Below are 25,279 nucleotides of genomic sequence, written 5' to 3'. Positions count from 1 at the left end.
AAGACTCAGTTTTAATTGTGCCCCAACCACTGACAACTTATAGAGACTCTGAAAAAGTGAAGTGTGTTTGTGTGTGTGTGTGTGTGTGTGTGTGTGTACACACAAGGCCTCCATCCTTATCTTTCCTAGTTCCAGAAAGTTGAAATCTCATGCTGGCTTCCTTTGGGGGTACAAGGCCAGGTCTTTGCAGTTTCAGACAGGTGTTTGTGGCAACTGTGACTTAGCAACAATTGTGTGAATGATAAAAAAATTTGTGGGCAAATTGATTGTCTGTAACAAATGGAAATTCTATGGTGGTGCTTTGTGGGTGGTTTGGAGGCAGAGAGTACTTGGTTCTCTTTTGATGTCTCACTATTTTTTTTCTTCTTCTGCAGTTTTTTTGAAGAAGCAGGATGCTGATCTAGACGTGGAAAAAGTAAGTTGGCAAGTTTTGCACTGAGAGCATGTGCCTTGTGAATTATAAAGGGCTTCCTGTCAGAACCCAGGATGAAGTCCACTTTTAATTTGGGATTGTAATTCTGAGTCCATAGATTTCTAAGAGAGAGGTCGAGTTGGAGATGGAACTGGTATGTGAAATAGAAAGAAAATCTTACCTCCCTTAGTGGACCCACTGTTTTCTCCCTTCCCTTAGTTGTAACACTCAATTCTGGTAATTTATGGGAACATATGTTTTGACTATAAGTTATGGCTCCCACCCCAGAAATAGAATGGAACAGCTGTCCCATGGCTGAGGAGCCTTCGGGCTGGGGAGGAATAGGGAGCGCCTATGCTCAGGCTGGTCAAGAAGGTCATCTTCAGTCCATTCATTGTTGTTTTTCCTCCTCTGTCAGATGGCTGCTGCTCACCTCTGCCTGAGCCTTATCTTTGAATTGCAGCCACTGTGTAGCAGGTCATTCTTTCATTAACGTAACATTTTTTTGGTTCCTACTGGGTGTTAGACATCATGCTGGACTCTGTTTAGACAAAAGTGAATGTGACCGACAAGTACTCAGGTAATTATGGTACAGTCTGAGAGCTGTGTAGAAGGGGCTCGGAATCTCTGACTGAGGCTGAGCTATCCGGAAAACTCCATGATGGGGGGGGGGGCGGTGTGAGAAGGAGCTGTGAATGCATTATTTCTCTGAACGTTTGCTGAGCCTTCTCTGTCTGTACTTCTCTCTGTCTCCCAGGCACCTTGAGTTCCCCCACTGAAAGGCTGCACATCACAGTTCTCGCTAGCCTCCCAGGTGTCCTTTTCGGCCCCCACTACTCTGCCCAGCCACATTGCCTTGGGTATGACTTTTCAGCTGTTCTGGGTTATGTTCTTCAGTTCCCTGGCCGCTTGGGGGCTGCCCCTTCATCATCTGAGAATGACTTGGGGTTATTTCTCATCTTGATTTGAGTGCAAGAGAGGCTTTTCTTCCTGAACTAGAGCCATTCTGAATGGCTTTTGTCTCTAAGTTAGGGAAGTATACTATCTGAAACATTGTTCCAGAACAATTGTGAGTAACTCCTGACCTTTGACCCCACGCAGGCACCTAGCTTCTGCAGGGTGGCCTGTGATCTACTGCTAGCCGTGGGCTTTTCAGCTCTTACAAACCAGGGGAACTTGGGGAAATAACACAGCTCTAGTTAGGACAAGGCAGAAGGAGCCTTTTTAGAATCCGCATGCACTCAGGTTTTGACTGTGGAAGCCAGGGATTGGCAAAGGCTGTTCCCTATGGGAGACTGGTATACTGTGACCCTTCTAGACTAGGCCAGGTCACAAGAGCCTGTGGGTGCCAGGAGCCCCCTCTGGGCAGTATTGTGCCGGGGAGCCCAAAGAAATGCCTGGCGTTTGCCCCAGACTGCAGGACTTGCCCTGCCTGTCCAACTCAGGCAGTGAATCCTGCAGCCACAGGAGGGGGAAGTCCGTTCATCTGGGTTCCCAGTCCTGGCCCCATGCCGGGCAAACAGCAGGGCTCAGTTAGTGGGGGTGTGGGGGCGCTGAATGGAATGTGTTCAATTTTGCTTCACTTCTGCTGTTAACTTGCTGTTAGACCTTAGGCAAATCATTTCTCCTCCCCAAGTCTCATTTATCTTGTCAGTAAAGTGGTCCCTTTCCCAGGACCAAGTAAAATTACTCGCTTTTAAATTGAAAAACACAAACCAAATACATTTTTTTTTTGTTTGTTTTCTGACTTGAGTCTTGAATTAAAATGGAAAAAGGGCTGTTGGCTACCAGTCTAAAGAATGCCAGATAAGGCCAGTTATGGACTGGGACTGAAGGAGCAATGAGTGTCTGACAAAAGAGTGAACACGGGTGACTGATCCCGTGGTGTGGGTGTCTGTAAGTGCACAGGGAACCCAGAGTAAGAGAAGCTAAATGGGTAGAAATGCTGCTCTAACGGAGTGAGTCTGAGGTACCTCTGAAGGGCTCTGCCTGCACCCTCTCCTCAGTCAAGTAGTTAATGACCTGAAAAACAATCATTGCCTTAGGGGAGTTTTCTGTTTTAAAAGCTCTGTTCCGGAAGTTCCACTTTCAGAACCTTTTTCTGTTGCTGGTAGAACACTGTTGAACACAGATCTATCACCTGTTCTTTTTGTCTGTGTTTACGTATCCAGAGGAATCTAATATAGGATGTGCGTCTATCGTATAAGTAAATGACAACTGTTGGCCAACCCCAGTTGAGAAAAATTGCCGAAGTTACAGTGTCTGTTCTTCACATGGATTTTAAGTTTCCTCTTTTAGTTGAATGTTTTTATAAAGACAGAAGTGGAAAAATAGCTTTATTTTGACATGTTAAAGCTCAAAGACAAGTTAGCATAAATTCTGCATCAATTAATATCTATGGTTTATTGAACTTCCGCTCTGCAGGGCGCTTTATATCATCTACATTACATTTTTCCGTGACAGCAGTCCTGTGAGGGAGCCATGAGTGGCTCAAGGTGCTGTAGTTATAGTAAGGATTCTACTCAGGTCTGTCTGGGCCCAGAACTTTCCCCTTCCCATACCCCACCTTACTTTGGAGTTTATATAATATTTGAGACAATATGTTTGTGTGCCTTATTTTTTAAAAAGTTTTGTAAGTTCCAAGAAAGTGGTGTTTGTTACTTTATAGAGACCTCTTCCTTGACACTCCCCTAAAGGCCCAGGCTGGATGGGGTTCCCCTATTGCCACGGCCACTTCAAAGCTGTCATTGTGGTTGCGTAGTTATCCGTGCAGTGACTGTCTAACAGCAGTGTTCACTGTGGAACTGCAGGCTTTGTCAGCTCAGAATCCTTATCTGTGCCAAGCCTAGTGCCTGACCCATAATAGGCCCTCTTAAAAAATTGAACAGGCATGAATGAGTGGAAACCATGCTTGTTGATAGCATTATGTGGCGATAAGACCATCATTCCTTGACTTTCTCCCCAAAAGTATAAAGTTGCAAGCAGACAAATGAACAGATAATTCTTAAAATCGAACTCATCTGGGTGAGCAACGAGAGTTCAAAGATAAAAGAGGGAGCAGCAGTAGTGCACAAGGGAAACATTAAAGCAAATATTTTTTTTTTCCACAGAATCTTTTAGAATTCTTGAGGGTTACAGTTCTGAGCTTGGTTTCCAGATATCATTGCTTTAAATGTATAAAGTGTATTTTTAAAAAGTGAAACCCATACTCATTTAGAAATTGAAAATATGTAATCAAGTTATATTAGAACAAACACGTGCTTTTGTGTAAAAGCTGATTAAATGGAGTCATCCTATTTAGTGATTTAAAAGGATTTGATTAAAATAATATCTACTTTAACTACTCTCAAAGGGCTGAGGAGAGAGGTTTGGTTTCCATGCATCCTGGATGGCCTTTGTCTGGTGTGATTAAAGGTTTTTCAGTGCCTGCCATGAGAGAGGCCCCTGCCATTGCTGCAGTTTCAGTGAGACTGAGAATTCCTATACTGTCATTCCAACTGTTTGCAGGGTTTAGACAGCTGCATTCAGGCCACAGATATGGCCACAAACACTACTGCCTATCTGATAGACACAGAGGCCTTCCAAAACAAAAATTGTCATTCAAAAGAAAAGTAAAAGAAAATTACCTCCTGCCTTAGAACTGTTTTTTTTCCTCTGAGTGAGTGAATTCTTTGAAACGTGTTGGTCTGTTAATGTAGAATGTATATGGAAGTTGCTCCATTTTTCAGTGTTTCTTTGGTTTTAATAAGTCCCAAGAGAAATGACAAAAAACATCCTAGATTCTTGGTGTGGGGATAATTGTCTTGTGGGGGGAAAATCTAGTTCTAAGTAATCGAGGGTTAGAAATCTGAGGCCGCATCAGGAATCCAGCTTTAAAGCCATGTCCACATGATTTTTGTGCAGCTGGTTAAGAGGTGGGAAAATTAATTCATACAAGTTTTTTCTTTTGTGGGAAGAATAAGATTTCTGGGGTCAGAGGCCAGCAGTGTTTATGTGGGGTATCCAAAGGCTTCACAGTGCTAGTTGCTGGGGTGACATGAGGATGTGTCTCCAGTGTGAATAGGGGGACATTGGCTTTGGGGTGTGCCGCCCCAATGCGTGTGCTGGTTGCTTTAGGGAGGTGAGGGAGAGAGTGAAGAAGAGGAAGGGAAGAACAGCATAAGCTACAACTCCCTGCCATCTGTGGGAGCCATTGCTTCCTGAGTGGGCATGGGTGTGTTGCAGGGGCAGGACTCAGGTGCGTCTGGTGCCTCTGAACCCATGGACACTGGACAGGGCAGCTCCCATGTGCAGACGGGAATTGTTCCTCAGGCCCTCCCTGATACATGCGCTGCAGGCTGCCAGCCTCAGAAACTATAGGAGGCCAAAGTGGCTTACATTCTTCATTTACCTTTCTCAGCCTCACAAACAGATTGACCCACTCTGCTGGTGATCGGGCAGTGGAATGACCCAGCCTCAGTGTGTAATTGAGTAAGGGTCATGTTTGACACAACCCACTTTCCTGGTGACTGGTGACCAGGAAAAGGAAATGGCTTTGACTTGGGGGCAGGGAGAGAAAGAGCAGGAATGCATGCATGGGGTGTGTGTGTGGAGCGGGGGGTGTATTTAGGAGGAAGGGACATGCTTAGAATTCTGTTTTAGACTCAAAGGCAGTCATTGTTAGTCTTGGCCCAAAAATTGTTGTTATGTATCATCCGTAATAATTGACCAGCTTTCTTTTACGTAAATCCCTGGATTGTAAAACTAAGTGGTGCTATCTAAGAAGAAAAAATATGCCCTTTGCCAATTGGAATTTCAAAAAAAAAAAAATCCCTCTTCCTAGACATTCTAAATTTAGAAGGATATTGATAACTGATCTAGAACAACTGCAGATAATAGTATTTTCATTGTGATTCAGGGGAAGAGTTGAAAAATTGAGGGTTTCTTGTTTAGTCCTGGATATAGAACAATTCATTCATTCTTTACACATTAATGAACACTGGTAGGCCAACCACTGTTTAAGGCCACATGTTATCTTATTCAGTTGCCGCATGTTGTGTGTGAGGAAAATAAAGCTCAAGAGAAGGGGACTGAATTGCCCAAGGACTAACATCTAGGAAGCAGCAAGATCCAAAAGTATGTCTCAGACTTGAAGCACCCTTCTCTTTCTCCTCCAGTGTGGATGCTCTCTTGTCCTGAAGCCATCATTATCAGCCTCATGTAATTTAACTGGTAATTTTATAGCCATCTTTCATTTTCTCTTCACTGAATTTAAAAGGTCTTTCTCCCTTATTTGTGGTTGTAAAAGTAGTAATGATGTTTTTATCAAGGAACAATTGGAAACCTTGAAAAGAGAATCACCACTTTAACCTGACCTGGCCCTGCAAGGTGGTCGCCCTGTGAAAATGTGAAAATGACTTCCAGGGGTGGCATTCTGCAGGCAGTGGGAGCCGGGGAAGCCCATGAGACACTCATTTTCTTTCCACTGCTGGTTCCCAGACTTGGGGATCATTTTCTTATATTCTTCATCTGAGTAGCATTCATCATTCCCTGTGACAAAAGCTGGATGTTGCCAGGAGAGAGTGGGGAGAAATGCTGCCCACGTTACAATGGAGAGACAAGACGAGCTCTCACCTACATACTTTGTACCATTTGTTTTTACACGGAGGTTTTCTCCGGTAGCCATGAGATACTGCATAATTTGTTTCACTGCAGCCAGGCCTGCTGTGTAGAAGTTGGAATCATTTGGTTGTCTGCCTTGCATAGACTTAATTATCTGCTGAAATTGCATGTGAAGGAAAGATTATTAATAAAATATGTGTGAAGAATGGCTGAAAAGATGCTTTTGTCAGTGCCCCTAAATACTTTTAAGAGCAGAGCTGCAGTTTTCTAAGACTGGTGTTGTATAGGCTGTAAAATACATAAAATTTAAGCTTTTCCTTTAAAGGTTATTACTGCCCACTTTTAGCCCACAACAAAATTTAATTTAAGCAGAAAACCTTCTTTATTAGCTTGCTGTGCCTGCTGTCACAAATTACCACAAACTTGATGGCTAAAAACAACAGAGATTTATTCCCCAAAATTTAAGAGGCCAGAATTCCAAGAGCAAGGTATCAGCACGGCCATGATACCTTCAGAGATGGAGAGAAACTGTTTCCTGTCTTCCCAGCTTCTAGAGAAACTGTTTCCTGTCTTCCCAGCTTCTGGTGGCTGCAGGTGTTCATTGACTTGTGGCTACGTCACTCCAGTCTTTGCCTCTGCCCTCACATTGCCTTCTCCTCTGTGTGTCTCCCTCTGCAGCCTTCTTATAAGGATACCTGGGATGGCTTTTAGAGCCTGCTGCATAATCCAGAATAAGCTCTTCCTCTCAAATCCTTAACTTTATCACATCTTTGCCATGTAAGGTAATATTTGCAGGTCACAGGAATGAGGAAGTAAATACCTTTGCGGGGGCATTTTCTGCCTAACATACTTCAATTTGGGAATTTCTGTAGTTTTCATTTATCAAAACATAAACCTTGCAACCCCTTGTTTCCCTCATTACGTCAGTCAGTTTAATTTTCTTGGAAGGAAATCTAAGAACTAGTCGAGGAACTAGTTCTTAGAACTAAATCAAGGAATCTTCCTTCCTTGGAAGGAAGATCTAAGAACTAGTCTCTTCTCCCAGTCCCCAGAGCAGGCAAGGCCATGCCTGTCTTCTTTTGCAGATTGAGATTTATGTAAAGAAGAGGAATTACGGGCTCTGAAAGCTGGAAAGAGGCCTTGGAAATCATACCCTCTCAGTCTTTGGGGGAAACTGGGGCTAGAGATGTAGGGTCACCCAAGTGTAGAGCGCAGATGGGACAAGCACTTATTACACTAGCCCACCTCTTCCGCTTTATTCCTGCAGACCCCCAAGCTGTCTCTTGTGATACAAGCCTCTAGGTCATCTTTCATTTGAGAGCCCTTCAGTACCTGAAAACCCAATCCCTGAAAAATCCTTTTTTCCTAGTCCAAGAGCCCTAGTTCATGTAACTTTCTTGCATTAGTTGGTGTCAGGAATTCCATCATTCTGGTCACTTCCTCCTGGATATATTCCCTTTATATCACCATCTTTTTGAAAACATGGCACTTGTACATGAACACAGTACTTACAAGATGGTTTGACCAGTGTAGAGTAAGGGGTTACTATCAGGTCTCCTTAGATGCACATTTTCTGCATCAGTACAGGCTATACTGATGCAGACCAATATTACATCTCTCATTGAGTCACTTTATCATATCTTCAGCTTGCATTGAGCATATGTGTGATAAAAATCCTTAGGACTTCTTAAGTATGAATTGCTTTAAACTCATCTCCGTTCCCCATGCTGCATAGAAGATCTGGATTTCTGTCAGTAGCTGGATGGGATAGCTTGGGATCCAGAATATAGACCAGATAGGGATCCAGAGAACAAACAGATCTATGAGCTGGGGCATGCTCATGGGAATGGTACCAGCAGCAGAGTAAACAGAAGGCAGTTTGGATAATCTGATAAGACATAGTACAGAGGAAACTCTTCTATAGGTGGCTGTCCAGATGGACAGATGTTTGGCAGCAGAAATGTGTGGCTGGGCATGTCATGGAGCCAGGTGAGAGGCATGCAGATGTGCAGGGACTTCAGTTCAGAAGCTAATGCAAAGAGCTGAGTCCAAAAGAATGAGTTATACAGTCAACTACTGAAATGGGGTAGGCCCCAAGACAGACGCTTGAGCCCAGAGTAAAAGGAAGCCCTGGTCTGAAGTCAGAATTGTAAAATTGATATGATTCTGAATGTCTGTGGCTGGAAGCCTTACCCATCCAGAGTCTGGGAACAGGATCACTGGCAGAACTTGTAAACAGGGTGAGTTGTTTCCATTGAGTAAACAACTGAATGTGAGGCAAGTGATAACGCCACCCTATCCACACATACAATAGATTATTTATGATTGAAAGCAAGATTTTATCTGTTAATTTGGAAAGGAAGATGGTGTTCTTTTGGTCAGTTGTGGCTGTCATTCTAGCCTATTTAAGTCTTTTAAAATCTCTATTCTGTCTTCCAATTAACTATCTCCTTTCAGCTGTGAATTATTTGTGACCTCTATAAGCACATCTTGATGAAAACATTGACCAGAGACAAATGTGCAAAGCCCTGTTCCAAGGACCTCTCTCCAGGTCATTGTTGTTCTTCCGTGATGTTAGTGCCTTTGGGTATGGCCATTCAGTCACTGAGGCCACTAAAGTGAATTATCACTTGACCCAGGGTTTCCCATCTTGCTTAGATATGTTTTTGAGTGACTATCAGGTGCTTTGCTGACATCAAGGTGTTCTGCATTTGTGATCTATCACTCTAATAGTCTTGTGAAAATGCCCTGAGATGGAGCAGTACCATGGGAAGGGAAAGTTGGTAGGGTGCTTAGTCACTGCTTTGAGTGGAGAGGTGCCTGGATGTCCTCATTGATGTCAGTAGCTTTAAATCTTGAGTTCCACTTCCTGTAACATACCCAAATAATAGCCCATGGGTGATTTTTTTTCGAGGAGGGACTGGAATCTTGCATTCAGGTGAGGAGTACTAACCTTACTAGGGTTATGAGGGTTAAGGATTCACCTCTACTGAAGACTGATCCTCCTTTGTGGGCATGTGTGATCTGTGGAGAGCAGTTCCCACTGTTGGATGAACATCGTGGCTTCTCGGAAGATCTAGGGGTGTTCATTAAGTTGTGAAATGTGTCACTATTGAATATAGTCAGAGTGTAAAGTGAAAGAAAGTGAGATGCTGGGTGGATCAGTGATGCTAACAGAAGGGATAAGACAACAATTTATGCATTTGCATAGTCCCTCCAAATAAGGCTGCCATGAGAAAGTGGGATGGTTTCAGGGTGCAACATGAGGCAGCATCATGTGGTGGAGAGTATGAGGGCCTCGGGGGCTTGAGGAAGTCCTGACCGTCTCACCAAAGAGCTAGGCCACAGGAGAAGCTGACGGTCATCAAGAGTAAGATGCAACTGCAAAGAGTGTCTGAAGTGGAGGCACAAAGTGCCGTGAAGTCCCCAACAGGAGTTAGATGAAGAGATGCCAGTGAGGGAAGAAAATCATCATCATTTACCAACTTATACTTGTTGTGCCCCCTTTCTTTGGTCAGTACCGGCCAAGGATGGACTAATTCCCAACTTTGACGTAGAGTGGATTCATACACAGGGTAGAAGAATGGCGAGAGGGAAGGCTCCTGTCCATGTTATTTTTTCTGTTGCTGTGTGTCAACATACATAATGCTATGGTAACTGAAGACAAAACCTTTGTGTGGGGGGAGGATTTTGTCCATCTTTAGAATATTCTAAAGAGTAGGAGTGGGGAAATGTAATTAAAAAAAAAAAAAGCTGGAGTACCTGCCACTTTGCCCATTCTACTGTTACCAGATGAGGGAAAAAACATTTTTTTTTCTTTTACAAGAGAGTTTGATATACATCAAGGTGCCGCTTGTGCAAATAAAGTAAATTTGATAATGGGAAAAAGTTTGAACAGCCCTCAGGTATTGAAAATAAAGTAACCTATAAAACCCACTTGTGAAGTTTAGAAGTCGTTATGGTGACCACAGAGGTGTTAGGTATGGGAAGGCCTCACTGGTAAAATGTCAGGAGTGTTTTTTTTTATATATGGCCCATGAACTGGTAGGACAAAAAACTTTTGACAGTTACCATAATATTTATTCTGTTTTCTTATATTTGGTATGAATAAATATTGGCTAACTAGCCAATCATATGTCTTTACAGTATTCCATTTTTACAGTGGCCAAGAAGAAAATATAATTAGGCTTCTATGTTTTCTAGTTGATACTGTTTAATATATAACAACAAATACTATATAATGTTCTTGGCTTGTTTCAGAACCAACAGAGCAAAATGTGTTCATTCAGAAAAAAGCATTTGTTGTTTTTGTTTGTTTCTTTGTTTGTTTTTTGAGACACAGTCTCACTTTGTCAACCAGGCTGGAGTGCAGTGACACAGTCATGGCTCATGGCAGCCTCAACCTCCTGGGCGATCCTCCCACCTCAGCCTCCCGAGTAGCTGGGACTACAGGTGCATGCCACAGTGCCTGGCTAATATTTTTTATTATTTTTGTAGAAACAGTGTCTCCCTATGTTGCCCAGGCTGATCCTGAACTCCTGGGCTCAATTCATCCTCCCACTTCAGCCTTCGAAAGATCTGAGATTACAGGCATGAACCACTGCACACAGCCTAGCATTTGTTTTTTGTTGTTGTTGTTGGAAATATAATTAAAACATTTTTCTTTTGGGGTCTAAAGCCCAAATCAGTGAATATCTGAGGCCAATTTGCATGTAAATTTTAGGCAACTGTAATTCACTGGATGTTTAACCCTTGAGCATCATTCAGCATCTCAGCTGAGATTCAAGATGGTGAATGACAGGTTTTCATATTTTCCGTCGTACCGCCATCTCCTGTGATCACTGAGAGCATTCTTCACCCACATTGGAGGAATTGGCCACCTCAGATGCCTTTCTCTGAAGGCCTACCATGTTTTCTCTTTCCTCACAACCAGGTCCCTGAGTCCAGTTCTTGTCACCTGTCACTTTGGAATCACCGTCACTCACCTGGCATTTCAGACTTGTCTTTCAGTTTCTCTGTTTCTTGCTGAACTCAGAATCCTGCATTGAGGGTATCCACTCAGCCCAGCCCTGTAACTGTACCATAGTGTCTTGCTCCTCGTGGAGCCGGTTTGCTTTACAGTATGCCACCACCTGCGGAAACCTGTCCTTCCTTTTCTTGTTGTTGTTTTTCACATTCATCCCGTGGGATGTAATGAGGTTTCTCTTCAAAGAATCTGATCAATCTTTTATTCTTTAATTCATAGTACCCCACCCTCGCCTTTTCTCCTTTTTCTCCTTTTTGCCTTTTTGCCTTTGTTAGATGCCCAGGCATGCCACAGTACCAGGTGTTATCAGTACCAGCTCACATTCCTTTCCTTATTTGGAAAGAGGACTAACTTCCTAGCTCATTACAGACACCCCTTCCCCTTCCTCTCCACTTTCTTTTACATGCCCACCTTATCTAAAAAAAATCGGATGTTTAGCCAGCTGGGCTTAGTTTAGATTGTACAACCTGACCCCAGCCAATGGGGAAAGGATGCAGGGGCAGGACTTGCTTCGGGAACAAAGGCTCTTGTGCCCCTTTGTTCAGGTGTGTTCTCATGGTGGCTGGCCAAGGAGGCACCCCTATGCGCGGAAGTAAAATTGCTTTGCTAAGAATCCTTTGTTGGAGTGTTCAATTTCCTTAGGATTCTGAGCATTGTTCCTAATCCTTCACTTTAGTATGTCTTCAGTGAGCAAATGAAAATAGGATCATTAAAGTGAAAATAGATATTTACTCTTTTGTTTCCATGTTACAATGCAGATGGTGTGAAACATTTCTGAAGAAAAATCAAATTACCTAGACTCAGATCTTTAGGACAGTTTGTCAGGTTTTTACAAGTAATCTACTAAATAGGGGAGAAAAGTTGAACAGCTGAATTCACTTGCCTTTTTTTGTTTGTTTGAGACGGAGTCTCGCTCTGTCGCCCAGGCTGGAGTGCAGTGGCCGGATCTCAGCTCACTGCAAGCTCCGCCTCCCGGGTTTACGCCATTCTCCTGCCTCAGCCTCCCGAGTAGCTTGGACTACAGGTGCCCGCCACCTCGCCCAGCTAGTTTTTTGTATTTTTTAGTAGAGACGGGGTTTCACCGTGTTAGCCAGGATGGTCTCGATCTCCTGACCTCGTGATCCGCCCGTCTCGGCCTCCCAAAGTGCTGGGATTACAGGCTTGAGCCACCGCGCCCGGCCAATTCACTTGCCTTTGAATTAACTTACCAATTTTAATTTTTGAGTAGGGTATAAGAAAAGCTTTTAGAATAAACATTCCTGAAATAGAATAAATCCAATAAAAAGTCATCTTTTGTCTAAATTCAGGCCATGGTACCAAGACCAGGAACTCCTAACTGTGGGCAAAGCAGAAAAATAAACTCTGAATTTACTCTTAAAATGGGGATAGGGAAGGTGGAGAATTATGCCAAGGTTGGGAGTCTGGGTGTCTGAGAAATGGGTAGGTCTGGAATTATTCTATAGGAATGAGGAAGGAAGAAGGGGTGGTTTGGGGAAGTCAGTAGTAGTGAGGTACCACTCAGTAGTAATTGGAGCAGCAGTAATACAACTGATACACTTTTGTGAACAGGAGGCAATCCTGGGGTTGGCTTGTGGGTGGGAGACCTAGGCCAGCACTGCCGCCTGCAGCTCCTGGGTACAACTCAGCAAAAGGCATCTGCACTCTGGGCAGACAGATTAGAAATGGGCACTCCTTGCAGGTTCCCTTGCAGCAAGGTTGGCACCACCTTCTGCACATCCCTGCTGGATTTTACCTTCCCATCAGTGGTAGCCTGGATAAATGCAGGTGAGTCCTTATAGAGAACGAAGGTTGTCATGTTGAGTCTTCCGTTTGATTGGAGCTGGGAGGCAGAAGGAGCAAGTGCTCCACCTAAGATGAGTCCAAGCCCAAGGCCCTACAGAGGGTCAAAATACTGGGGAGGAAGCACTGAGGAAGGTGGGCCCAGGGCTCAGGGTAACATGATAATTTTTTTTAATACGAGGCATACAAAGGAATAGATATGTGTATGTGTATCCACACCCACTCACACATTTACATTGTGTGTGTGACAGAGAGAAATAACCCTCTTACTCATCCTGCAGCTTGGAAGCCCTTGTGAGTTCATTCTCTCCACACCCTTCTCCTTCAATGGAACCACTATTCTAAATTTTGTATTTATCATTTCCTTGCTTTTCTCTGTAAGTTTGTTTCCCTAAACAATTTATTGCTAACTTTTATTTACCTTGGGACTATATAAATGGTCTTCTACTATTTGCTTATTTCCATCAACGTTTGTTAAGATTCATCCAACATTTTTAAGATTCGTTCCTACTGATGCATGAAGCATCATGCATAAAATTTACTTATCTTCACTGCTGTCTGGTCCGCTCATTGTATAAGTGGAAGACCACTTTATCCCTTCTCTCAAAGACAGTTGGAACATTTCTAGTTTTGCTATTTTAAACAGTGCTGCTATGAACATTCTTGAATGTGCATCCTGCTGCAGTTTTTCTAGGATGGGTGCCTAAGGGAAGAATTTCTGGGTCTTAGAGTGTGTGCACCATCCACTTTGCTGAATAATAGCAAATTGTGTTCCAACGTGGTTGTACCACTTGACATTCCCACAAACAAACATTAACTTTTAAGGCAAAGGGAAGTACGAAGGAAAGAAATGAAATGTAGGATTAACTAAACGTTGGAGAGGAAAAGGAAGGATGTCATTAGATCCTGATGAAGTGCAACTCCTTTTTAATATGTAGGGTTAGAACTGGAGAAATGAAGGGAAAGGTGTAGATTTTAAATGGCCATTATGGAGAGGGTGAAAAGTTAGCTTGCGTGGACTGTGGGTCACATTGTCATCAGGGAGTACATTCCATCTTGTTATCTACGGGTATGGAAACACCTGTGTCTCTGCTTTTCACTCACTTTTCTCTAATCAGCAATAATCCCCAGTGCTCTGAGTAGTAAATGCTGCCAAGCATGTAAATGTGCCGTTCCTACATCAAACTGGTAGTGGCATGGATCCTAATAAAGCTTTTAAAACTGATATCTAGGCAGAGGCACACAAATATTTTGGAGATTACTTTCCCCAAAACACAAATGATTTTTCTGACAGCCATGCTTTGTGTCTTATAAAGTCAGTAAACTTACACCGGATTTGACGTTGCTGTCTCTTTTACTTTGTGGGTTTCTTTGATGAGAACTCAGAGCTTCCCTATGGTTGCTCATTCACTTGACCTGAGAAAAATGGGTCCATAATATTTTAAATAGCAGATTAACTGTGAAATAGGAATAGTCCCCAGTAAGCATATTGGCTTCGTTTGTAAGTTCTAACCACTCTGATATGTAAAACTGGTGGGATTTGTTTTGTTTTTTTTAAAAATTTCCCTTCTTTCAAGTCTAGATTTTAGTAAGGCTAACTTACTTTGTTAGCATTCCTATGAAACTGAAAGTAGAGCATTAAACCATTAAAAGCACTTGTTCTCTGGAGTCTCAGAAGTGCAGCTTTTTTTACCTTGTTATTTCTGGGTCACCCTACAGTAATAGCATTCATCAGATTTACTTGATTCCAGGCCAGAAAGATTAGTGATGGTGGCATTTTCAAAATATTTCTATCAGAGTTTTTTATGATATATTGACTAGTATTGTCTATTTGAAACTTTTGATGGTGACAGTACATATCTGAGAAGGCAGCATGGTATTCTGGAAATAATTTGGAAATTTTGTGTTTGGCCAAAAAAATGGAAAAAAACCTCAATGTTCCCCATTTGAGATTTAATTATGTAAACTGTGATACATCTAGTAAATGGAATATTATATATGAGTTAAAATGATGATGATCAAAATTGCTAAATAAGTTGGACAAATGTTTAAGATTGTTAAATAGAAAAAAAGCAGTATACCAAATCATATGTGGAATGTGAAGATTGGATAGGATGAAGTAAAGCTGTCTTTATTCACAGGCAATATGACAGTTTATGTAGAGGAATCCTAAGGAATGTATAAAACAATTACTAGAAGGTACTAAAAAGTAAATTTAATAAAGTCACAGGATAGAAGGTCAATAGACAAATCAATGCATTTCTCTATATTAGCAGCTAATAGCTGGAAAATCAAGCGAAGGAAACAATCCTGTGTGCAGTGATAACAGAAAAATATAAAGTATCTAGGAATGAATTTAACACAAACCAGTCCATCGGCGCTATCCCTGGAAGCATTTGCATGTAACCGATGCTAAGAGTCTCAGAAAACTCCCCAGGAACTATACTTTGGTTTTGTATCCCTTATCATTTTTCTGAGGGAAAAAGTTATATAAACTTGCATAATTGTTGTTTACCATCATTAATGTATGGATTATAATGTCAATTGATATTCAACAAGCAGCACTCCTAGGGTCATTTCATAATTTACCTGATAATTTACCAAGCATGTTTTCTTCAAACTTTGGGTGTAGTGTATAGTCCTGAGTGACAGATGGGGGCCAGATTAAATCTCAGGCATAAGATATTCACTCAGACAGTTGTATTATTCTTTATTCTTTCTTCCTACCTCTCTCCAGGGTGTGATGAGACATTTAATCTATCAGATACCAGGAGGATCTATATAATGATTTTTTACATGCCCCAATCATTTTAATGTAATCGTCCTTCTTTTAAAAGGCTTCATTAAGTCTATTGTTAGGATTGTAAAACTACCTAAGAGAGACAGGAGGGCTTTCCTCATTTTCAGAATTCAGACAGTTTTGTTAATTGCGTAGCTTTAGGTGAACAGTAATTAAATGGGTTGTGAGAATGTGCAACATTTATTTATAGTAACATAAGCATGTCACATATTTATAGTCATTACTGCAGAGTCTACTTGATAACATCCTTTTGAGGGGAAGGTCATGACTGTTAAAAGTAGCTTCAACAACTGTTTTTGGCAGGGTCCTTGAATATTACAGATTTGTGAATATTGCAGATCCAGGTACCCTTGTGCTAAAGAAATACTATACGTATTAAACTTTTTGCAAGGAACCTATACTTGCAAGGTTTTAAAATATGCTTTTAACATTTTACATGTAAAGTATGTGAGTTAAGTGTGTTTGCCAATGTCAGTCGGAGTCTTTGGATTATTATACCAAATTTTGTACCTTACTTTTAACAAGGTGATAGAATAGTAATAGTTAATCTTTGGTTCTTAAATTTGTTGATGAATACAGATTTAGTGCATTATTCTTAAAATGCTCTAACATGGAACATTTATCAAGCAGATAGGAGAGAAACTTTCCATCAAGTGTTGAGGATCTTAATGCCAATGAAATCACTCTTTGGGGGCCTTTTGAGGATCAGATGAAAGCTAGAAATCTTCCCCACTGGAAAGCTGTACATGCATGTGCACACAGATACAGAATGATATTTCAGGAAGTCTTGAGACCCCTGCGTGGCTATCCAAAGACCCAAAAATATGAATCTTTTACCTTAATGTGGATTATACAAATAGCCCCCCTTCTGTTTTGCACTTCCCACCCCCTTGCCTAGTCTCTCCCATGCCCATGTCTACAATGTCTACAAATCCATCTTTATATGTACTTTTTCTCCATAGGACGTTTTACTCAATATCTTCATTTTACCAATTCTGTCTAAATGTGACAGAAACAGAGATCCCTTTTCCACTACCATTGATTTCCAGCTCATCCCCTTATTTCCTCAGTTACTAATATTATAGGTTGTCATAAACTTCTCCCTCTGCCCTATCTCCCAAAGAATTGATGGACAGCTCCCTTGGAATAAGCATGCTTTCTTAACTCCATACATCTAATATATTGATAACTTTTTATTCCATGTTCTTTCAATGGAGCTACCACTTTTGTCTCTTCTGTTATTTGTCCACACCACCACAGTGCAAGCCTTAAACATCTATCCTTTAAACTCTCCCAGTCACCTTGCCGCTGGACTCTCTCTCCCAGCACTGTGCTACCACACTTTCTAACTCAGTCTTCCCTTGTATGTGGTCTGCCACACGCAGGCATACACTTTACCTTGCTCCTACCTCCTTGGCCACATGGCTTCAGTGGTTCTCTGTCACTGGACACAGCAAATTTTAAATTGCCAATTTCTTCACTGGGGGGGCTGGCTCTCCTACTCCCATTTCTGCCAGAAACTATTTTCCCAGGTTCCTTGCATGTCTGTCTCAAACCACTCTTATCCCATCTTCCTGTACTGCTGACATTCTGCCCCTCTAAGATCATTAGTCTGTCAACAAGCCATCATTAGGCATCTCACATTTTCTGTGTATTAAGTCCCTGGGCTCTGCAGGAAGATGGGTCCCCACGAGTTGGCAGCCTTTTTTCTGTGGATGCCTGCACTTCTGTTCACCTAGCAACTTTTCCATACCATCAGTCTGGCTCCATTGTGTCAGTGGTTCAATAAAGATACTTTAGAAACACCTTTTTAAAAATTATGGGGTGGAGGACCAGAATACTACAAAGGAAATGAGTCCCTGACATCCCCATGTGAGCAGCCTCATCTTCTGAGGCCGGCTGGTCTGGAGGCTGGTGGCTCCTGCTTTACTCAACAAGGAGCATGGAGACAGTGATCTGTTCTTCTCCGCGTCGTAGCACTAAGCCAGGCACAGGGTAGGCCCTTAAGCGTCTGATGAAGGAATCATGCATGTATCCGTGGCATGACTATTGCAGTATTTCATAGACTTAATGGTGCTGGAAGTGACCTTTGAGATTATCTTCTCCAACTACATCATCCGATAGCTGAACAAGCCGCAAGTCAGGGAAGCTAAATGACTTGTCTAAGGTCAGACAGCGGTAAAATCAGCTTCTCAGCCTGTTTTCTGACTTCCATTCTCCCAATCTCCCTGTTTTTGCTCTACTGGAAGTGCTCAGTCTGTGGTTCTTTTCCTTTCTTTCATTTCTGTGCTTATTGGTGTCTGTTCTGTGCTCAAAAATCTGAGCTCCTGATGTGAGAGACCTTGGCTGTCTTCCTTGTCTGCTGCACCTTAATAAGCATTAGTACATACTTACTAATTATCGTACATTTTCAATAGCCCTTGGTACTTTTCAGGTTCTTTTACATATGTTTCTAATTAGATTTTACTACAAACCGGTGAGATAGGCTGAGCAGGTATTTTTCCCACACGTCAGGTTAGAAGTCGGAGGCCCGGGGAGAGTAGTACTTGTTCAAGACCACTCTGCTGATGAGTGACACAGTTGAGGATAGAATCTGATTCTCCTCTATGAGAGGATGATGGTGAGTTAAGACTGTTTTGAAAATCTGACTTCAAGCTGTGGAATCTTGCCTGCCTCTATGTAAATGTAAAAAATAGGATTTCATATTTTCTAACAGTTTTCCATTTAGTAGCTCATTTCATAAAGTGTGTTCTGAAGCACATTGGTCCCAGGAGATGCTCTGTGGAAAATGGATTGTGTGGCCAGATAAGCTGGGAAGAGCTGCTTGTTATATCCCCCTCTTGGGGACTCCATGTGCGCATTAACATTTAAAGGCTCTGAGAAGTCCTACTCCAAAGATTGTTTAATGTGTTGTTTTTGTAATTGTGGTAAAACACATGCCAGTAAAATTTACCATAGTAACCATTTTAAAGTGTAGAATTCAGTTGTGTTAAGTGTATTCACATTGCTGTGCAACCAGTCATGACTACATCTTGGAAAACTTAAAATCCATACCCCTTAAACAACAACTCCCAAATTTGCCATTCCCCTAGCCCCTGGCAACCACCATTCTACTTTTTGTCTGTATAAATTTGACTCCTCTAGGTACCACCCGTAAGTGGATCATATAGAATTTGTCCTACAACTGCCTGATTTCATTTAGCATAATGTCCTCCAGGTTAATCTGTGTTGTAGCACGTGTCAAAATTTCCTTCCTTTTTAAGGTTGAATAATATTCCATTGTATGTGTAGACCATATTTTGTTTGCATTCATCCATCAATGGACACGTGGGTTGCTTCTGCCTTTTGGCTATTGTGAATAGTGTTGCTGTGAACATGGACGTACAAATATCTTTTGGAGACCCCATTTTCAGTTCTTCAACGAGATACCCAGAAGTAGAATTGCTGGATCCTATGGTAATTTTATTTTTAATTTTTTAAGGAACTACTGTTGTTTAACATATTTTTATACTCAGTTCATAAACTTGTTTGATCACAAAGTTCTTTTCCACATTATACCTTTGGGTATCCCACAGAGCATGGGTTTTTCAGAAAACGCTTGGGGGAATCCTGAGCTCAGTAAGCAATTTCTGCTTACTCCAAGGGGTCAGGAACCTCAGGATGCTGGCTGGGGAATTTGGCCATTAAGTTTTCAGCCCAAGGACAAGGTCAGCAGTGCAGTCCCAGGAGCTGCAGAAGAGGAGGAAGCTCGCAGGGTACACAGCCAACTGTAACCAGGGTTCCTCCGCTACTCCAGAACAACACTGTCAACTTGACATGGAGGGAAGCGGCCATTGTGGTGCTGAGATTGTTTAGGACTGAACTGGTTGGTCAGCATCTTTACTGGTCAAGAGTAAGGAGGGCAAGCCTGCCTGCCTCTGTGCAGTTAGGGGCGTGGGGAAAGCTTTATGATGAGAAGTGTCCGATTTCAGAATCCACCGTTTCCCCTATCTCCCCCAAGAAGAAAGAGTACCCTTAGTCAAAATCTAAATGGGCTCCTCTGCAGGGCTTGTTGTGTTGACTCAATCTAATTGGTCTTTAATGTGGTTCTTAAATAGCTGAGGAATAATTGTGAACACTGTAATTGTGTAGGTGGGTAAAAATTTCAACCAAGTTGATGGAAAGGGTGTGTGGGGGCACAGGCAGTAAACTGAGGAAAGAAAAAAAATTCTTTTTACCCCCAAAAAGCTGTTGTGTACCTCCAGTGTCACTGTGGTCAACTTTTCTCCAGGACCAGCTCAGGAAGCCTGAGCTACCGGTGACCCTAAAGGGGGCATTACGTGATTGAACACTTCAAATGCCCAGTGTTGTTCCTGTACACACCGGCTTAAAAATGGGCATGAGCCGGAATTTCTTCTAGATGTTTTAGGGACATCTAGAAGAAAATAAACTGGGAGGTTCCTGTAGCTGTTGCAGCTTGGTATTAAAGATGAGAAAAACTGTGGAGAGGACACAGAGCCCCAAAGAGGCTTTGAACCAGCCTGCAATAAGACCATAGAACACTCAGCTTCTTAACTTACTTCACCGAGAGCAGATAATGATACCTCACATTGTGGGATGAGAATTTCATAAGCTCCCTGAGATCCTTAGATGAAAGCTGCTACTGATCCGTAGACTCTTATTATTATGAGACTTTACTTTTCTGTAAATAAATGTTATAGCTGCTTCTCTCTGACTCTCTTGCTCTAAATGAGGTCACATTCAGCCTCTCTCATTGGCTGACTCTTGCCCTGTCTTCAGGACCACAGTTCTGCGTGGAAGCACTGAGATGAGCTGGAAGGAGCTCTGATAAGGGTTCAGGAAATTCTGTGCAAAATTTCAGACAAACAGCTTCCCCTCACAGGACCTCAATTTTCTCATCTCTAAGAGTCCCTTTCTAAGGTCCATTCCAGCTCTGTAGGTTTGTGATTTTATCAAAGAAACACAACAAAAAGTCAACTTCTAATTACAAATGTTTATTGGGTCCCTGGTATGAGGTAGGCACTGTTTTAGGTACATGGCCTAAATTGGTGAACAAGGTCACTTATTTTAGTTGGGAGAAAAGAGATGAGACAGTAAGCAGTAAGTATTAATACGTAAGTAAATTCTGTCATTGTTAGAAGGGGATATGTCCTATGCAAAACCAAAATAATGTGGTAAGGAGAATTGGAAATGCAGGCAGAAGTGCAATTTAAAAAATGTAACAAAGAGGAACTTTTCCATTATAAGACTTACTAGATCAAGTCCGTCATTAAGGGAGTGGGGGCTGTAAATCTCTCCTTTGGAGATTTTTTTAGGAAGCGAAATCTATTCATGTTTTTGGATTCAGGCATATTCTTGTTTGAATGTAGAAGGGTTAAATGGATTACCCTTTTGAAGGCTTTCTTTTTAAATGATTTAGTGGTGTATGCAGGGGTTGCTCCAGAATTTGTGTGTGTGCATAAATACACACATATACATATACAGAAGCACACACACACACACATACTTTCTTCTTAAGGAACAGTAGAAGTCAGAGTTGGGAGGCCCAGATGCTAACACATGTCCACACCAGCTCTGAAAAGGCCAAGTAGTGTGTGCCATCATGCTATAGCTCTCCCACCCTGCCATTTCACATGGGAAAAAACTGAAACCCCGAAATGCTAGCAACTCACAGAAATCCTGGTGAATCAGGGATGGGTAATGGAACTTGGCAGTCCTCTGGCCTCTTCACTCCTCCCTGCATTCCTTTTTCAATGAGATTGGCAGCTCAGTTGTTTTCTCTTCGCCTTCTCTCTTGCTTGTCTACCACTTCTACTCCCACGGTTGTATACTTAAATAGTAATAAAACGATAGAATACGCGCTCTAACTCTTATGTATCCAGACCCACCCAATCCAGTGTCAGAATGATATGAGTCAAAGAAATACAATCTAGTGACAACTTGACTTGTCTTTCTCAATACCATAGAGGGATATAGAATTACAGCAATACTTATTTAAGTCCGTCTTTCTCCCTCCAGCTTTCCTCACCCTTTACAGCCCTTACAAATGAGCCCCCAAGCCTTTCCTAACTGTGGCCCACCTGCTCTCCCACCTTTCCTCCTGATTCTGCATCACAAAACTCCCCCAAACAGGTCAGGGCAAAGGGAAGAACCAGGAAGGCAAAGCCAGAGTCCACATGAGCAGCTGGGAAGAGTAATCTTGGGAACGTGTGTTACTAACTTCCATTCCCTCACACGATCGTGTGTCTCTGCGCTGCACTAGGCATTCTTCTATCTTACCTTACATAATTTAATCCTCACAGAAATCCTGTGTGGTGGGTACTGAGATCTTCATTTTACTGATGAAAAAACCACAGTCAGAGAAGCTTAGTAACTTGCCTGGTGTCATGTGATAGAGAAAATGCTAGGATTTGAGCCCAGGTCTGTATAGTTATCAAAACTGTGCTCTGTCTGCTACATTGCTACCCTCTGTAGAATATAAATCCCAGAGGATCTATGTTATTTCAGTTGCCAAATTAATGAAACTCGCCGTCTGGTGTTCATATTAAGGCAATTAAATTGGTTTTCAGCTAAGATCTTGAAAGTACAGTAGCTACATGGAAAAGAGGATGCCTCCCCCAAAAGGCTTGTGCAGTGGAATGTTTGTTTTGTTCGGGACCATGGAGAGCTGTCTAGGCCTCCCTGCCTGCAGTCCAGAAAGATCCCAGCAAAGCCTGTGGACCACCATTCCTATGCATCAGAGGCAATGGCTTTCTGACTCTGTCAGTCTTTTAGCAGGTTTTACACCCAGCAGATGCTCATGTTAGGCCTGTCCATCTGAGACAATGCCTGCAATGCTCAGAGATGGGAGCTCAGAGGAGTTTTCAGAAGTACTGAAAACTTTAAATGATTCCTTCATCCCCAGAATGAAATAAAGATTCTCTCTGACAAATGCATTGGTTCAGTTTGTGAACTTGATTCAGATAACCTTAGGAGTGAAAGTGTGCAAGACCTCATTTTGTGGCTACCTGGTAACACCTTGGCTGAAAGCTAGTTGTTCACTTTAATAGTGAGTAGTGGAGGGAAAAGGGTCTGAAAACGAAAGAAGGCCTAAGAGACCAGAGAAGAAAAGTAGCTAAACCCAAACCTAAGGAAATACAAAGTGAAATTCAGAGTAACGACTGGGGGAAGGTAAAGCAAATTAGATGAGACAGAGTGAGCAACGAAAGGTAAGTTAGAGCAGAACTCTATGTGACCTGAAAACAAGGCAAGAGGGAAACATGTACTATAGACAAGGGTACAGAGTCATGGGCAACAACATCACCTGATGTTAACAAGATGCAGTATAGAGTTCTGTTCTCATCCATGATGGCGTCAAGGCTTTCTCCTATATTTCAGGAGAAGGTTAAGTCGAGTGTACAGAGCTTTTGCATGAGTTCTTTTTCCGCATGCCTGAGAATGTATTAGTTACCTCGAGAGGAAAATCATTTGAAAGTAGAGGCACTAATATTTACCATCATCCAAGTTGCCCCTTAATAAACTATGAAGAGACCAGCGCAGAGTGAAAAGAGCTTAGGATAGATTCTGTGGCAGTGGCCCACCCAATGATGTTATCACAAGTGAGTCATTACCAAATGCATTCTTCACATCTTGCAAAAGATGTTTTTCAACTTTCCAAAGTTTGCAGTGGGGATTTTTTAAAGACCATGCACCCACAGAAGAGCAGTTGATGCTTTTCCTTTGTAGAGCTGCTATGCTTTTTAAACTATTTACCCAGTTTGAAATGTTATTTGACTTCTGAGTATTCTATACCCACAGCCGATGACTTTATGTACTCCTTGCTTTCAGTTCCTGAGGCGTAATGTATGCCGAACTGATTAAAAAATAGCTTTCTAATGAAATGGTTGGGTGTGTTGTTACAATATACGTCAGCTACAAATGGGAACTTCTTTCCTCAGGAAATTTGATAAACTGAAGGTCAATTTGAGTGTTTATATATATTCTGTGAGAATGTTTTGTCCTTCCTCATGGCTTCCTTTTCAAAATGACCAGTTAATTTGGGCTTCCCACCCAGACACATATTTTAACACTTGTAACAGTTAGATGAGGTCCGTTACGTTAGCATGATACAAGAGCTTGGATTAAATGTTGACCAGCAGAGCCTGCGAGTGTGTAGAATCTTAAAGGAAAGCAGAGAGAGTCCTTATTAGTTCCAAGTATTGGATATTTTAAAAGTAAGAGGGGATGGTTTTTATCCCTTAGATCTTGGCCCTCAGCAACATGTGAAAAGCTCCCATTCTTTATAAAAGGGGGGAAAAAGTATAAAATTTTTTGCCTGACATTTTCTGTTCAATGCCAAACTTACAGAAAACCTTAATGCTTGAGGTGGCACGCATATTTTGTCTAATCCAGTGTTTTCTCAAAATTTGAGCCGGTATTTAAAAGTCCGGATATTTCACATTTTTTTTTAATGCAGATTTATGGCTTTTCTTTAAAAATAGGATGATCTGGCAACACAAGGCCAACATGGCCTCTCAGCAGCCATGACTGGGGCTGGAGCTGCATAGTGGCCACCTCTGCAGGTGGTTTCTGGGTCCTCCGTTCGGTTCCCTGTGGGTCCCCACACCTGTAGCCTATGGCCACAAGTGTCAGTTGCCATTCATAATCACTGTTAGTCACTGCAAATGTACTGTAGATTTTTGTATAATTGACAAGAATTTGTCTGTACCCACCTGATAACGTGAAAGAGACAGAGGGACATAATCTCACTTGCTCCCAGCTCACCTCACTTGTGTGTTAGCCGCCCTGTGGCGTGTGATCTGCACCTACTGCTCATCCCCTTACACCCTGTTTTCACCCTGCTGCAGTTGTGTTTCCACTGCTGCTCTTCTGCTGTGGCAGCCATGTGGAAATTAGAGTTTTCTCTTGTGTGACAAGCTGTTTCTTGGGTCCTCGTGCTCCTCTACCTCTTTGACAGTCAGTGATGGTGTGGTTGACCAGCACTCCCTCTCAACGCTGTCCTCCCCTAGCCTCTGTGACTCGACTCTCTCTTGCATTTCCTTCTACTTCTCATTCATCTCTCAGTTTTGCTTTGCAGCCTCAACCTCTACTGCCTTTTTCAATTACTGTGATCCCTTTTTCAAGTATTACATGAACTTTCAGGTTATGTTTTTACAATTCAGACAATACAGAGGTATGTAAAGTCTTTTTTAAAAAAATTATCCTCCTTCCCACTCTCCTCAGAGTTAGTCATGGTTAACCCCTGGACAGTTGTCTTTCCTGACCCTTTTCCATGTAACCTAGCTTGTTTGTTGTTGTTTAACATAAATAGGATTGTTTTATAGCTACTGCTACTGACCCTGGTCCACAGAAATAGATGTCTGCCTTACCTGTTTTATGATCTGCCAGCTACTTAAATGTTGGTATTTCCCAGCATAGCATTTTGAATAATTCCAGTGCTTGTATCATTTTTTTTTTTATAATTGTGCATCTGTTTTTCCTAAGACTCTGAGCTGGTAACAATAGTGTCTTTTCATGCTCCCTTGGCTGTACATACCTGTAAATTCAGTGAGTGAATGAATGAATGTTGGCATTTTTGCTCATTCAGTTAGATCCTCCCAATATATATTATGCAGAGAATACTAAATTATATCATAATTTA

The 25,279-nt window shown here is 42.0% G+C and overlaps 1 protein-coding gene across 3 annotated transcripts in view; it reads left to right on the top strand.

Moving 5' to 3' along the window:
- The first annotated feature begins 368 nt into the window (after positions 1-368).
- FYN (FYN proto-oncogene, Src family tyrosine kinase) overlaps positions 369-25,279 on the top strand; it is a 183,630-nt gene continuing 158,719 nt past the window's right edge. For all 3 annotated transcript variants that reach the window (XM_017847136.1, XM_017847135.1, XM_017847131.1), the window contains exon 1: positions 369-415. The gene's annotated coding sequence lies outside the window, so the exon portion shown is untranslated. The remainder of the gene's footprint in view (positions 416-25,279) is intronic.

Source organism: Rhinopithecus bieti, unplaced genomic scaffold (assembly GCF_001698545.2).
Source record: "Rhinopithecus bieti isolate Rb0 unplaced genomic scaffold, ASM169854v2 scaffold_26504, whole genome shotgun sequence".
In the NCBI taxonomy this organism is placed as follows: Eukaryota; Metazoa; Chordata; class Mammalia; order Primates; family Cercopithecidae; genus Rhinopithecus; species Rhinopithecus bieti.
This window is presented reverse-complemented; position numbering and strand designations above follow the sequence as displayed.